We start from the raw sequence: 13,588 nt of genomic DNA, 5'->3' as shown, positions 1-13,588 counted from the left end.
AATCCCATCCCATTCTTAGAATGTACCTCTGCCAAACATTCTCACAGCTGGAGCAATTTTAAAGGTGCAGTCTTGAGACAGCAGTGTGTTGGTTAGACTATATGAATGGTGTATGTAACTGAACCCGTTAGGGCCTCTACATAAACTTTTAAGGCAGGTACAGCAACCTATTTGTCTTGCAGCTGCCCCAAATAAGTCTCATATGTAATTTCTCTTGCTTATTAAGCCTGCCACCTACCAGCCTGGAGTGGTCTGCTTCTTTCTTCTATCTCTTCTTGCTTTCTGTGTACAAGTACTGATTTCCTGAATTTTCATACCAACAGTTCATGATCCATTTTGAGTAAAGTTTTACATTTGCATGGGAAGGGTGTTGAACTTTATTTTTTTACCCTATATGGGTGTCTACTTATTTCAGCACTTTTTATGGGGAAGACTGTCCCCATTAAAATATGTGTCAGTATAATTCTATACCCTCTCTTCTGTTCTGTTGACCTACTTTTATACCAATAGAACATTGTGTTGATTACTGTTGTTTTTATAGTAAGTTATGAGATCAGGTGATGTGATTCCAACTTAGTTCTTTTTCAATATTGTTTTGGGTATTCTGGATTCTATTAACTTCCATATACATTTTAGAATCAAACTCTCAATTCCTACAAAAACCCTGATGAAATTTTAGTTGGGATTGTGCAAAAATTATAAAATAAATGAGAATTAAAATTTATCAATATTATGTGTCCTTTGGTCTATGAACAACATAGAATTCTTCATTTATTCTTAATTTTTCTCAGTAACATTAGTACTTTTCAATGTAGAGGCTTTTTTGCATATTTATTTATATCTATCCATATGTATTTTAGTATATTTGATGTTTTTGTAAGTTGTACTTGTATTACAATTTCCATTTTTACTGCTTGTATAGCAGAATGCAATGGAGTTTTGGATATTAATTTTGAATTAGTATCCTGCTGAATACTGTTATCAATTCTGGTAAATATTTTGTAGAGTCATGATTTTTCTATGAAAAAAATCATGTAATTTACAACTACAGGCTGTTTTATTTCTTTTCCAATTTTATATTTTTGCATACCCTTATCATACTGACTAGAATTCCAGTAAAATGCTGAGTAGAAGTGATGGGAGCAGATATTCTTACCTTGTTCCCAGTATCAGAGGGGAAAAATGTTCATAATTCGCCATTATTATATTAGCAAAATTTTCCCTTAGATCTTTTTTATTGGTTTGAGTGGAATTGTTTTTATTCTTAAATTGCTGATAGTTTTTATAATAAGAGGGTATATTTCACTTTATTAAATCTATCTTTTTCTGCTACTAAGATGATTTTTATAACATTTTTCTTTATTCTGTTAATGTGGTGACTTAAAGTAATTGATTTTTGGATGTTAAACCACTCTTGAATTTTTGGAAAAATCTCTGTTAGATATGGTGTATTGTCTTTTTAAAATAATGTTGTATTTGACATGCTTCATACTTTATTAAAACATTTTATGTTTATTTTTAGGAGAGATATTTGTATGAATGTTTCTTTTCCTGTACTTACCTTGCCTAGTTTTGATAGCAAAGTAATGCTGGTCTTTAAAAATAAGTTTTAGACTTCTGGCCAAGATGGAGGTGTAAGCAAATATGCTTTGCTTCCTTGTACAACCAAAAGAAGGACAACAACCAATTTAAAAACAAAAACAACCAGAATTGCCAGAAAATTGAACTGTATGGAAGTTCAACAACCAAGGAGTTAAAGAAGAAACATTCATCCAGACTGCATCACAATGCAGTGAAGTGGGTTGCCCTACATGATGAATATCTAAGGCTCCACCCTTTAAAATGTAAAAGGTGGCCTGAGACAGAGAAACATGGCCCAAATGAAAGAACAGATCAAAACTCCAGAAAAAGAACTAAGTGTGAGGAGGTACCCAACCTATCAGATGCAGAGTTGAAAACACTGGTAATCAGGATGCTCAAAGAAATGATTGAGTACAGATGCAAAATAAAAGAAGAAATGAAGGTTATGCAAAGTGAAATAAAGAAAAATATACAGGGAACCAACAGTGAAGGGAAGAAAACTGAGACTCAAATCAACAATTTGGAACAGAAGGAAGAAAGAAACATTCAACCAGAACAGAAAGAAGAAAGAAGAATTCAAAAAAATGAGGAGAGGGTTAGGAACCTCCAGGACATCTTTAAATGTTCCAACATCCAAATCATAAAGGTGCAATAATGAGAAGAGGCAGAGCAAGAAGTTGAAAATGTATTTGAACAAATATTAAAGGAGAACTTCCCCAATCTGGAAAAAGAAATAGACTTTCAGGAAGTCCAGGAAGCTCAGAGAGTCCCAAAGAAGTTGGATCCAAGGAGGAACACACCAAGGCACATAATTACATTAGCCAAGATTAAAGAGAAGGAAAGAATCTTAAAAGCAGCAAGAGAAAAGGAGACAGTTACCTACAAAGGAGTTCCCATAAGACTATCAGCTGATTTCTCAAAGGAAACCTAGCAGGCAAGAAGGTGCTGGAAAGAAGTATTCAAAGTCATGAAAGTCAAGGACCTACATCCAACATTACTCTATCCAGCAAAGCTATCATTTAGAATGGAAGAGCACATAAAGTGCTTCCCAGATAAGGTCAAGTTAAAGGAGTTCATCATCACCAAGCCCTTATTAATCCCTTATTAATTGAATGTTAAAGGGCCTTATCTAAGAAAAAGAAGATAAAAAATATGAATGGTAAAATGACAACAAATTCAGAGTTATTAACAACCACACCTAAAACAAAAACAAAAACAAACGAAGCAAACAACTAGAACAGGAACAGAATCACAGAAATGGAGATCACAGGAAGGACTATTAGTGGGGAGGGGTTGGGGGTGGGAGTAGAATAGGGGAAAAGGTACAGGGAATAAGAAGCATAATTGGTAGGTACAAAATAGAAAGGGGGAGGTTAAGAATAGTATAGGAAATGGAGAAGGAACCAAAGAACTTACCAGTATGTGTATGACCCATGGACATGAACTAAGGGGGGTGGGGAATGCTGGAGGGAGGGGTGTACTGGGTATAGGGGGATAAAGGGAGGGAAAAATGGGACAACTGTAATAGCATAATCAATAAAATATACTTAAAATCAATTTTAAAAACTTTCTGAAAAAGTTTGAAAATACTGATGTCATTTGTTTAGCAAATATTTAATGAAATGTACCTGTGGATCCTTTGAATCTTGAATTTTCCTTATGAGATGATTTTACTTATAAATTCAATTTTTAAAATATATATAAGGCTTTTAAAGTTTTCTATTTATTCTTGTTTTGCTTTTGGTGATGTATGTCTTTTAAGAAATTTGTTTATTTTATCTAAGTTTTAAATTTATAGTCATAAAGTTGGTCGTGATGTTCCTTTCATATCCCTTCAATGCTTGTAATATACCATATAGTGATATTTGCTCTTTAATTATTGATATTGATAATTTTAGTTTTTTCTTGATCAGTATAGGTAAGGATTTTTAAAATTTTATTGATCTTTGCAAAGAACCAGCTTCCTCTATTATTTATTCTTTAATTATTTTCAGCCTTTATATTTACTATTTCTTTCTTTCCTTACTTTTTGTTTTTCTGGACTATTAATTAGTTTAAAACTTTTTCACCAACAATATAGTTAGAATTATAAATTTTGCTCTAAGTACTCTTAGGGGTTCATCCTAAAAATTTTAATATTTGTATTTTTATTATCATTCAGTCAAAAATATTTTCTAGTTTTTTCATGGTTTTTTATTTGGTTTATGCAATATTTATGAGTGCATTTCATAACTTCAAAATATTTAAGGATTTCACAGATTCTTTGAAAACTGATTTTTAATTCTATCATATTCAGGCTCACAAAATAGAGTCTGTATGATTTCAATCATTTGAGGTTTACTGAAACTTATTATATGGCTCAGTTAATCATCTAACTTGGTGGTATTATGTGTTTAAAAATAATGTGTATTCTGTGATTGTTCCATGTAATTTGGTTTACATTATTGTTCAAATCTTGTATAGCTTTACCGGTGTTTTGTCAACTTGCTCTGTCAATTATTGAGATAACTGTTAAACTCCCCAATTATAGTTGTGGGTGTGCCAGTCTCTCTCTCTAGTCCTGTCAATTTCTGAGTCATGTATTTTGAAGGTCTGTTATTAGATCCATACTTATTTAGAATTATGTCTTCTTGATGAATTGACTATATCTGTTTTTAATATGTCCATGTTATGTCACTGATAACATTCTAGGTTCTGATGTCTACTTTGTATGATATTAATATAGCTACTTCAGCCTTCTTCTAATTAATGTTTATATGATATATCTTTTTAATGTCCTTTTACTTTTAACCTATCTATATCTTTATATATGGTAGATTTCTTATAGACAGCCTCTAGTTGGGTCTTGCATTTAATCTGGCCTGACATTCTCTGCCCTTACATTAGGATGTTTAGATTATTTAAACTTAATGTAATTGTTGATGTGCTTGGTTTTACTTCTACCACCTTTTTATTTGTTTCCTGTTCATTTCCTCTTATGTCCTTAGTATTTTGTAATTTTTAGCATAAAGTTCTGTATATGTTACGTTAGATTTATACCAAGTATTGTATTTTCTTTGGAGTGATTATAAATGGCATCATGTTTTTAACTTCAGTTTCTGCATGTTCATTTTTATGATATAGAAATGTAATTGATTTCCTGTGTTGATCTTGTGTTAATCAACTTTGCTTAATTCAGTAGTTATAGGACTTTTTGGGTAGACTCGTGAAGTTTTCTACATAGATGATCATGCCATTTGCAAATTGAAACACTTATTTCTTCTTTCTCATCTGTATGACTTTTCTTGCCTCACTGAAGTAGCTAGATCTTCTAAGACTATGTTGCTTACTAGTAGTGAAAATAGACACCTTTATCTTATGTTTTATTTTAGGGAGAAAACATTTAGACTTTTCCTATTAACAGAATAGGGGTTTTTTGGGGGAAGGGAATTAGCAGAAGTGGTATGTGCCTCTTGCAGGCCGGTCTACAAAAACTCCTAATGTGCTGTCCCTACACTCAGTCTCTATCCCCCAGTGGATGGGATGGAAGTATCCTGGGTCTCTGAATGGCCAGAATACTAACCTTCTGGCTTGCATTAGATTGTGATATATGTAAGAAATAACATTTTATTTTATTAAACTACTAATAGTTTGGAGTTTATCAGTGCAAGGGACTAATATTACCTTAAGTAACACACCAGCTATTCTTGGGTGACAGTCTTTGTTAGTTTTCTTTCACAATTTGAAAAATGAAGATAATTATATCTGTTGTACCTTACATATTTATAGAGAGAATTAAATGAGATAGCACTGGCCAAAGTACTTGCAGAGTTCCTGACACTCAAACTATTCAAGCTATTGTTTGCTAAGCATGCTGACGTAAGCATGTTGACATACTGATGGATTTGTTATCTCCATATGAACTAAGGGGTATTTACTTGTGTTTGTGTCTTTGAATGTTTAATATATCACTTTAAAATTTATTCTTTGTCTGTAAAAGTGATGAAATGTAATGCAAACCCAATATATATTGACTAAAATATTATGCATTTGTCAGCCCACTTGACATGGTTCCTTAGTAAACATTCATATGTATTAGACTTTAAGAACTGTTTTTAAGAAAATCCATATCACAAGCTATCCCCATATTTTTCTTGGATCTTTTGAAAACACAATTTTATGATTCTAAGCAAAGATGAGGAGAAAAAAGGCAAGTTATACAGGTAATTTTCCATATTGACATAAAGTTTCGTGGCAAGCAGGTATATATCCCCTTTCTCATAAGTCAGTTTCATTCTTTCACAAAGTCAATTTGAAAAGATTGTTTAGAAGACAAATCCAGAAAAGATGCCAAAAACAAGAATGTGGTTGAGAATTCTTTAATGGGGCCAGGTGTGTTGGGTGAAGAGGGGAGGTTGGTTAGGGGATGAAATCTTTGGGGTTAAATGCCTGAGTGGAAACAGAAAGTAATTTAGAGGGCTGCAGAACATGAACTTGATACAATTTATTTGCCAAATGGTTTTACTACTTTGGTGGTGATAATATAAAAGTTGGATATTATCATAGTATTTTAAATAGCTCATAAAGAGAAATTAGAAATATTTCCCAAATTTGAGGACTCTGTCTAAAACTTACATTTTTCATTTGAGTCTTTTTTATCATTAAACAGTCATTTCTGGATAACCAGCACACATTTATGTTTCTATGAACTCTGGTTAGCTTCTTGATTTGAACTTTTACCTTATCACTTTGCTGACCTAAAAAGGAAGGCTTCATTTTTTTTAATGATCAGAACATATTATGCTTCTCAGACTACTACACAAATAATACTTTAGTTTGTTCAGTGAAGAACAAACATTGCTTTTCCTTTCATTCTACAATCTGTTGTTACTCCACCCCTGGCTGTTGAACTCATTTAGCTTTCCAAATCCTTCTTTAACTGTACTTCTTGGGTTTGGCAATTCATTAGCTTTAAAATTCTGCCATGCTCCAGGCAGGAACATAAAATAAAATAAATTTGTAGTATTTACTTTTTAATAAACTTTTTAATATTGGTATAATTTTAGATTTATAGACAAGTTGTAAAGATAATACAGAGAATTCCTATATACCTCCCACCTATTTCATCCATTGTTAACATCTTACATTATTATAGTACATTTATCAGAATGAAGAAGGCTACTTTGATTTATTATTATTAACTGAACTCAGGCTGTATTTGGATTTAACCATTTTTTTCATTAATGTCCTCTTTCTGTTTCAATCTAGGATGCCATGTTGTATTTAGTTATTATATCTCCTCAGTGTCCTTTGGTCAGTGACAATTTCTCAATTCTTCTGTTTTTCATGACCTTAATGGTCTTGAGGTTTATGGACCAGGTATCCTATAGGATGTCCTATCTTGGTTTGTATGATTTTTTCCTCATGATTAGATTGGGGTATGGGTTTTTTTGGAAAGAATACCATGGAAGCAAAGTGCCTTCCTGTCAATTGGTTAAGGTAGTGTTTGCCAGGATTCTATTTTTCCCTTCCCTACTCTATTTTTTGGAACTGACTGTATAGGTCTAGCCTACTTTTAAGCGTGGGAGATTAAGCCCCACTTCCTGGAGGGAGAAATATGTACATCTTATATATTATATTAGAATTCTTGTACATCTTGTACATCTTGTACATTCTTGTACATCTTGTATATTATTTAGAATTCTTCTGTAAGGAGATTTGTCTTTTCTCCACCATGTGTTTATTTATTCAATAATTTATATTTATATGTGTATACATTTATGATTTAATCCCAAGGGGATAGTAGTAACCAGTTTTGAGGAAGTTACCTTTAGAAAAGTGCTGTTGATGCCTATATTATTTATTTATGTCCATATGGACTCAGGGATATTTATTTTGCTTTTTGAGTTATAATCTGAAGACTACATTACTTGTTTATTGTTCAAATTATTCCAGCTTTGGCCATTGGGAACTCTTTGGTCAGCTCCTGTTGCTCCGTCTCTTTTGTAAGTCTGTTTTCCTTTGTCCTGTGTGGACAGGCTACATCTTTTTAAAAGCTGTTAGGTGGGGGAAACAATCTGTCCTCTGAAGTACAGATAAGGTTTTGGTCAATAAAGAGTCTATGTTGCAGGCAAATAAAGACTTTTCAATATGAAGGACACCTGTAGAAGTGTTATTTGCTTCTCAGCTGAGAATAATAAAAAATGAACTTTATGAAGTACTTGCCATTTAAACTAGCTGGTGTTTGAGGTTGTATTAGCATATTTAAAAAATGAAATGACTTTTTTTTGTCTCAGCTTAATGACACAACTGAAGAACTCAATTCCTCAGAGAAGATCTAGGCACTTTCCTGTGCTGTGCATAGATTTTTGTTTTAAATCTTCTGCAGTGTAACGTGCCTTTGTGGCAGATCCAATGGAATGAGTATTTAAGCTGCTTGCAGGACCATGGTTTCATATTGTGCTTCCATCTAGGCAAGATTTTTATCTCAGATCACTTGGTACTGCTTCAGCTGCCTCTAAAAGTATGTTCTACAAAGGGTGGTTTTCAGGCATCTTTTTTCCCCCCCTAAACATACTTCAGATTGAGAAGCAAGAGATAGTGTGTTGCATGGAAATGAAAGAGTCAAGAGTACAGACTTCCTGTGACTGCATCTCAGATCTATTGATGGTAGGTTGTGTGACCCTGAAAAAGATACACCATGCCTTTGGGTCTCAGTTTCTCTGTCTGTGTAATTAGGACTTCATTATTTCTGAGCATCTTTCAGGTCTAACATCCTATGATTTTTATGCTATAATTTTATGGTGGCTGGAAGAAGGCTATGTACATATATTTATGTTTCAGTTCCAAGAGAAAAGTAGCCTCTAGTTTTGGGGAAATTATATTTATAAATGTGCTGTTGATGCCCAATAAAAATGCCAAGGATTCCTGACATTTATGTGGTATCATTATTTTGAAAATTTACTTTCATATTAATTTTCTGGTTTTAACATTACTTTTATGTTTTTAACTTTGAACACAGAATCTGTCTATCAAACACACACATTTATTTGTACACTTTGACTCTCATGGTGATATTTAGCCACCTCTCTTTTCTTGTCTGGGTTTCTCTTAATTTGTCACCTGTTATGGGAGTTGTGTGGTCTCTCACATTTACGTAAGTCTTGGGGTTGACTTTATTCTAGGCTGTTATTTCAAGAATATTTGTATAAAGAATAGCCTTGAAAGACAGAGACTGAGAAAAGGAAGCATGCTTACTATCAAGTATGATAAAGCACCCTGCCCCTTTTGGAAAAAGGGGCAGTATGCTTACTGCCCATTATAAAAGACTTGCCTCCCCTAAGCTTAGCATGCAACCTGTAATGCTCTCACTGCATGCAAGAGTCATCTGGCCCTCTTTGCATCAGTCTGGGAGTTTGAGTTTGGGTAACTGGTGCAAGAAAGTGCTAATACTCTGGCTACTTCTGTTGCTGTAAAAGAGTTCTTTCTTCTGATGGTTCCATGAAACTGGCTTTGTTAGCTTACAGACTTCCAATTAGTCTTTGCAGTGCACTGCCCATTGTGAAGTTTTAATGGGCTATATAGAATTACTAGTTTTGGGGGATGGTCCTCTTTTGATTCATACTTGCCTTGAGCTTGATGAGGTTCCATAAAAACACCTGAGAACTTGGATTCCCAAAGAACTGGATTCAAATATACATTTGGTCACATTCTAGCTTTGTAACACTGGCAAGTCACTTAATATCTTTGCACTTCTTTTCCTTCTCCTTTTAGTGGAGATGACCTACTTCACAAGGTTATTATAAAGATCAGAAAAGATAATACATACCTGTGCTATCCGCTATGGTAACTATACATGGCTATTCATATTAAAATTAAATTAAAAATAAATTTCTCAGTTATACTAGTACCACTTCTCAAATGTTCAATACTCACATGTGATTAGATAAAAACAGATGTAACATTTCTATAACTGTCCTTAATTCTATTGGACAGTGCTGACAAAACTCTTTATACAGTGTTATAGAAAGATGAGATTTTTTTTGGTTCCTTTGTTAGTATTGGGAGGTTGGATGGGACCAGTTCACTTGCCTTATTGCTAAACTTGTCAAGTTTTTAGACTTGCCTGTGCCATGGAGAGCCTTTGGCTTTCCATATACAATAAAATCTTAGGTGGAGTTTGGCAGCAGAGATAAGACTGGGAATGAAAACTAAGCCTCATTTAATGTACCAGTGGCTGCACAAACTGAAGTGCTGAATTTTCTAAGGTTGCATCTAGGCTCAGCCTGAGACTTCTGTGAATGGCAAGTGATACTTGCTGTGGGTATGGGGGTGGAGGGGCCTGGAACATGTGCACCATGTATATTTGCTTTTTTGTCCTACATTTGTTTGTTCCTTTTGTATTTGACTCTCTTGCCTCAAAAAGTAAGTGTGTTTTTGTTCCTTTTGTTTTGAATTTTCTGTAGTTAAGTTGTCTGACTCCCAAATTTACAATATCCACATAGTCAATTTTTGCCTCCTTTTCTTTTTTCCTCCTTTAATGTTATGATTATTAAGGGTGCTAAGAGGATTTTTAATGTTTCTTCTTACCCCTGATGAACCCTTTTAGTTGCTTATTATCAGCCAGTCCCTTTTAGAATATAGTTAATTAGATTTCACTATTTTCCAGCAAAGTGTTGAAAGAGTCTACAGGAATTAGAAGCACTGATCAGATTTTGGAAGAGCAATGATATCTCTGTAAATATTATAGGATTGTATTTATTTCTTCTTCTTAAACTTCAGATATAATAGAAAAGGCAAATAATTTCGCCTCATACAAACTCCAACTCTGGGTCCTGGTGCTTGGAGTACTGAGCTGATTCTGAAGTGGTGTCTACACTCAGCAGAAGAGAGTTATGGGCCCTGGCTGGCGTAGCTCAGTGGATTGAGTGCCGGCTGCGAACCAAAGTGTTCGTAGGTTCGATTCCCAGTCAGGGTACATGCCTAGGTTGCAGGCCATGACCCCCAGCAACCGCACATTGATGCTTCTCTCTCTCTCTTTCTCACTCCCTTCCCTCTCTAAAAATAAATAAATAAAATCTTTAAAAAAAAAAAAGAAGAGAGTTATGACTGATAGTGATCAGTAACTAGTAACCAGCCTAGATTGATATCTGAAAAGCTATTTTTTTACTTCCCTAGAATTAAAAAAATGTATTATCTTTCCAAATGGCAGCAAAGGTCTTGAGGACCATCATTTTGATTTGATTTAATTTCAATCACAGTTCTGCCCAGAGAAAACCAAATTCTTCCAACCACCATGCTTATGAATTCAAGCTCTTATCAGAAAACTGATAGAATTGTGACCCTTCATGCCACTTTTTCTAGTTCATGAGAAGCACAACAAGGTAGTGATATAACTTGTTCCCTTTCTACAACAGCGCAAATAGGAACAGCCCTCTAGACATTGGCAATAGTAAACATTGCCAGAATTTGTTCTACAAAATGTGACAAATGCCACCATGAATTTTTAACTGAGAGTTTTCTCAATTCTTCAGATGTTTAGGAATAATAGAATAAATAATGCCAGTTTTCTGGGGTAAAGATTATGTGGAGAAAAATATCTCACATTTAACACACAAAGTAAAAGGAAATGACAGAAGGAGAAATGTGCAGAGAAGAAAAGATTATAGTAAACTTAATTTATGATAAAAGTCAGAAGCATTCCAATCCCAGTCAAGAAAAGCATTCACCTTCCTCCTATCCCAACCAGACAACACATGGTTTTCAAAGTCAAGATATGATTTAAAAGTTTCCTGCTGGCTCTGGCCAGGCGGCTTAGTTGGTCATAGCATCTTCCTGACACACCAGGGTTGTAGGTTCAATCTCCAGTCAGGGCACATATAAGAAGCAACTAATAAATGCATAAATAAATAAGTAGAATAACAAATCAACGTTTTTCTCTCTCTCTCCCCCCCACTCTCCTTTTCTCTCTCTCTCTCTCTAAAATCAATAAAAACAAAGAAACAAAAATATAAACAAATCTCCCCTTACTGTATTGTTCACCATAGAATTTATAGGAAGTGAATGCACACATTCAGTTCTAGTCAATTCTCCAAACCTGAGTAGATGCTTTCAATAGGACAGACACAACTGGAGTTAAAGAATGACCATGGTCCTTGCCTTGAGGTGCTTACAGTTCATCACGGAAGATAGAACTAATTTGTCTGAATCACAGCCTGAGTGAAGCTAGGCTCATAAGAGAACTCCACCTCCCCCCAGGTTAATTGATCATTCCTGGCCATAACGGTAGCCTGACATTGTCTACTATCTAACTAACACTATTCAAGTTCTTAGACCTGGCACACCTTCCCTCATTTCCTTTTCTCTCTTGAACCCTATTCTTTTACCAAAGCACTCAAATCCCACCCCACTTGTGAGGTTATTTCTGACATCCTTTAAGGTATTTGCTTCAATATCTAAGACCAAGTTGAGAATTTACAGGCCTCACTCGTTCTGAAAATATTTTGATGTTCTTTCCACATGTAATTAAAAATGCTAAATGATTTAAGTATAAGGAAGTCTCACAAAGTTCTTTCCTTTCTATTATCATTTTAACACCTTTTAAGGACATATCAATGATCAAATTGTCTCAAAGGTTTTCTTTTAGAGAAAAAAAAGACACAGAAATCTCTATTTTTGATGCTCCTACATTGGAACCCTTAAACATGTAGTTGATTTACTTTGGGGTAATTTAGCACTATTTAGGTCTGTCTCCTACACTGGATTGAAAGCACTATCCTTGTTTCCTTAGTCCACAGCACAGCAAGAGGCACTCAGTTGATGTTCAACAAGCATTTGTTGAATGACTGAGTGAATAAATTGCAGTTAATTATTGTCACTTCACATATGTTGTCTTTGATTATTAATGCAGTACCCAGAACAAAATAGATGTTAATAAATCACTTTTGATATTAATAAATTGTTTGTGCTTCTCATTCCATAGTCTAGGTTTATCATTGGGAAGTTGCCATCCAATCAAGGACTATATTTTCAATTCCTCCTTCCATTGCATCTGGATTTGTTGATTTTGTCATTATTCCTCATCAATGAAATGTGAACAAAAGTGATGTGTGTTACTTCTGGGCCACAGCTTTAAAGAAGAAGAGGTGTTTTTCCATGCTTTCTTCTTTTGTTGGCTGAATGCAGAAGATTGTGAGGCCTTGAATGGCAAGGCCAAGGGACAAAGAAGTCCATCTGAAATCACCATGTAAAGTACCTGTCAATCAGTTTCTCAGTTGGACCCTTACCCGAGCAAGAAATAAACTTCTGCTGTTCAAGTGACTGACATTTCAGGGATTCTTTGTTATAGTACTTAGGGTTACTCTAACCTATAAAGAATTATAGTTAAGTGCTAAATTTAGTGTCCCTGTTTTTTATTGTTGGTGGATCTGCCATTGGTTAAGGGCACAGTATTAAAACCCAAGTCAAAGGTGGGCTCCTTGTGTAGGCCATAGAGTTGCACTAAGTACAGAAGCTCAGAGGGCTGGGCTTTGGGTTTAAGGGAGGCTGGTTGAGAGGATGTAGATTGATTAGTTCAAATCCATTTTATCAACTTCGTAAAAACCATCTCCAAGCCCTGGACTTCCTAATGAGAATGGAATTATAGGATCCTCTACTAAAAGATACTTTTATATTTTATACACATGTATTTTGAAATGACTACTGCTTTTGCTTCTTAAATTTGAAGATATAGCCTTTTAAGGCCTAAATACATGTGCCTAGTCTTAGAATGTATTAAGGAAGTGAGGTTTTATCTTAAAAATCAAAGCCATTGAAGCAAAGGTCACAGGAGCTAAGATCCATTACCTCTGGGAAATGAATCATATTGGGATTTCTTACAGCAATAGGAAGAATGAACTATGCTAAAAAGTCAAATTTGGAAGAATTTTTATCGTACTTCCAAAAGTAAACATGAGTATAAGCTAATATAAACTTGAATTTAACTAGAGGAATGGATCAGGAAAAGTATTAGTTAAGTGAAATTCAAGTA

Source organism: Phyllostomus hastatus, unplaced genomic scaffold (genome assembly GCF_019186645.2).
Source record: "Phyllostomus hastatus isolate PE091 unplaced genomic scaffold, TTU_PhHast_1.1 phas_contig_40, whole genome shotgun sequence".
In the NCBI taxonomy this organism is placed as follows: Eukaryota; Metazoa; Chordata; class Mammalia; order Chiroptera; family Phyllostomidae; genus Phyllostomus; species Phyllostomus hastatus.
The sequence above is the reverse complement of the archived record's forward strand: the minus strand, read 5'-3'. Positions refer to the sequence as shown.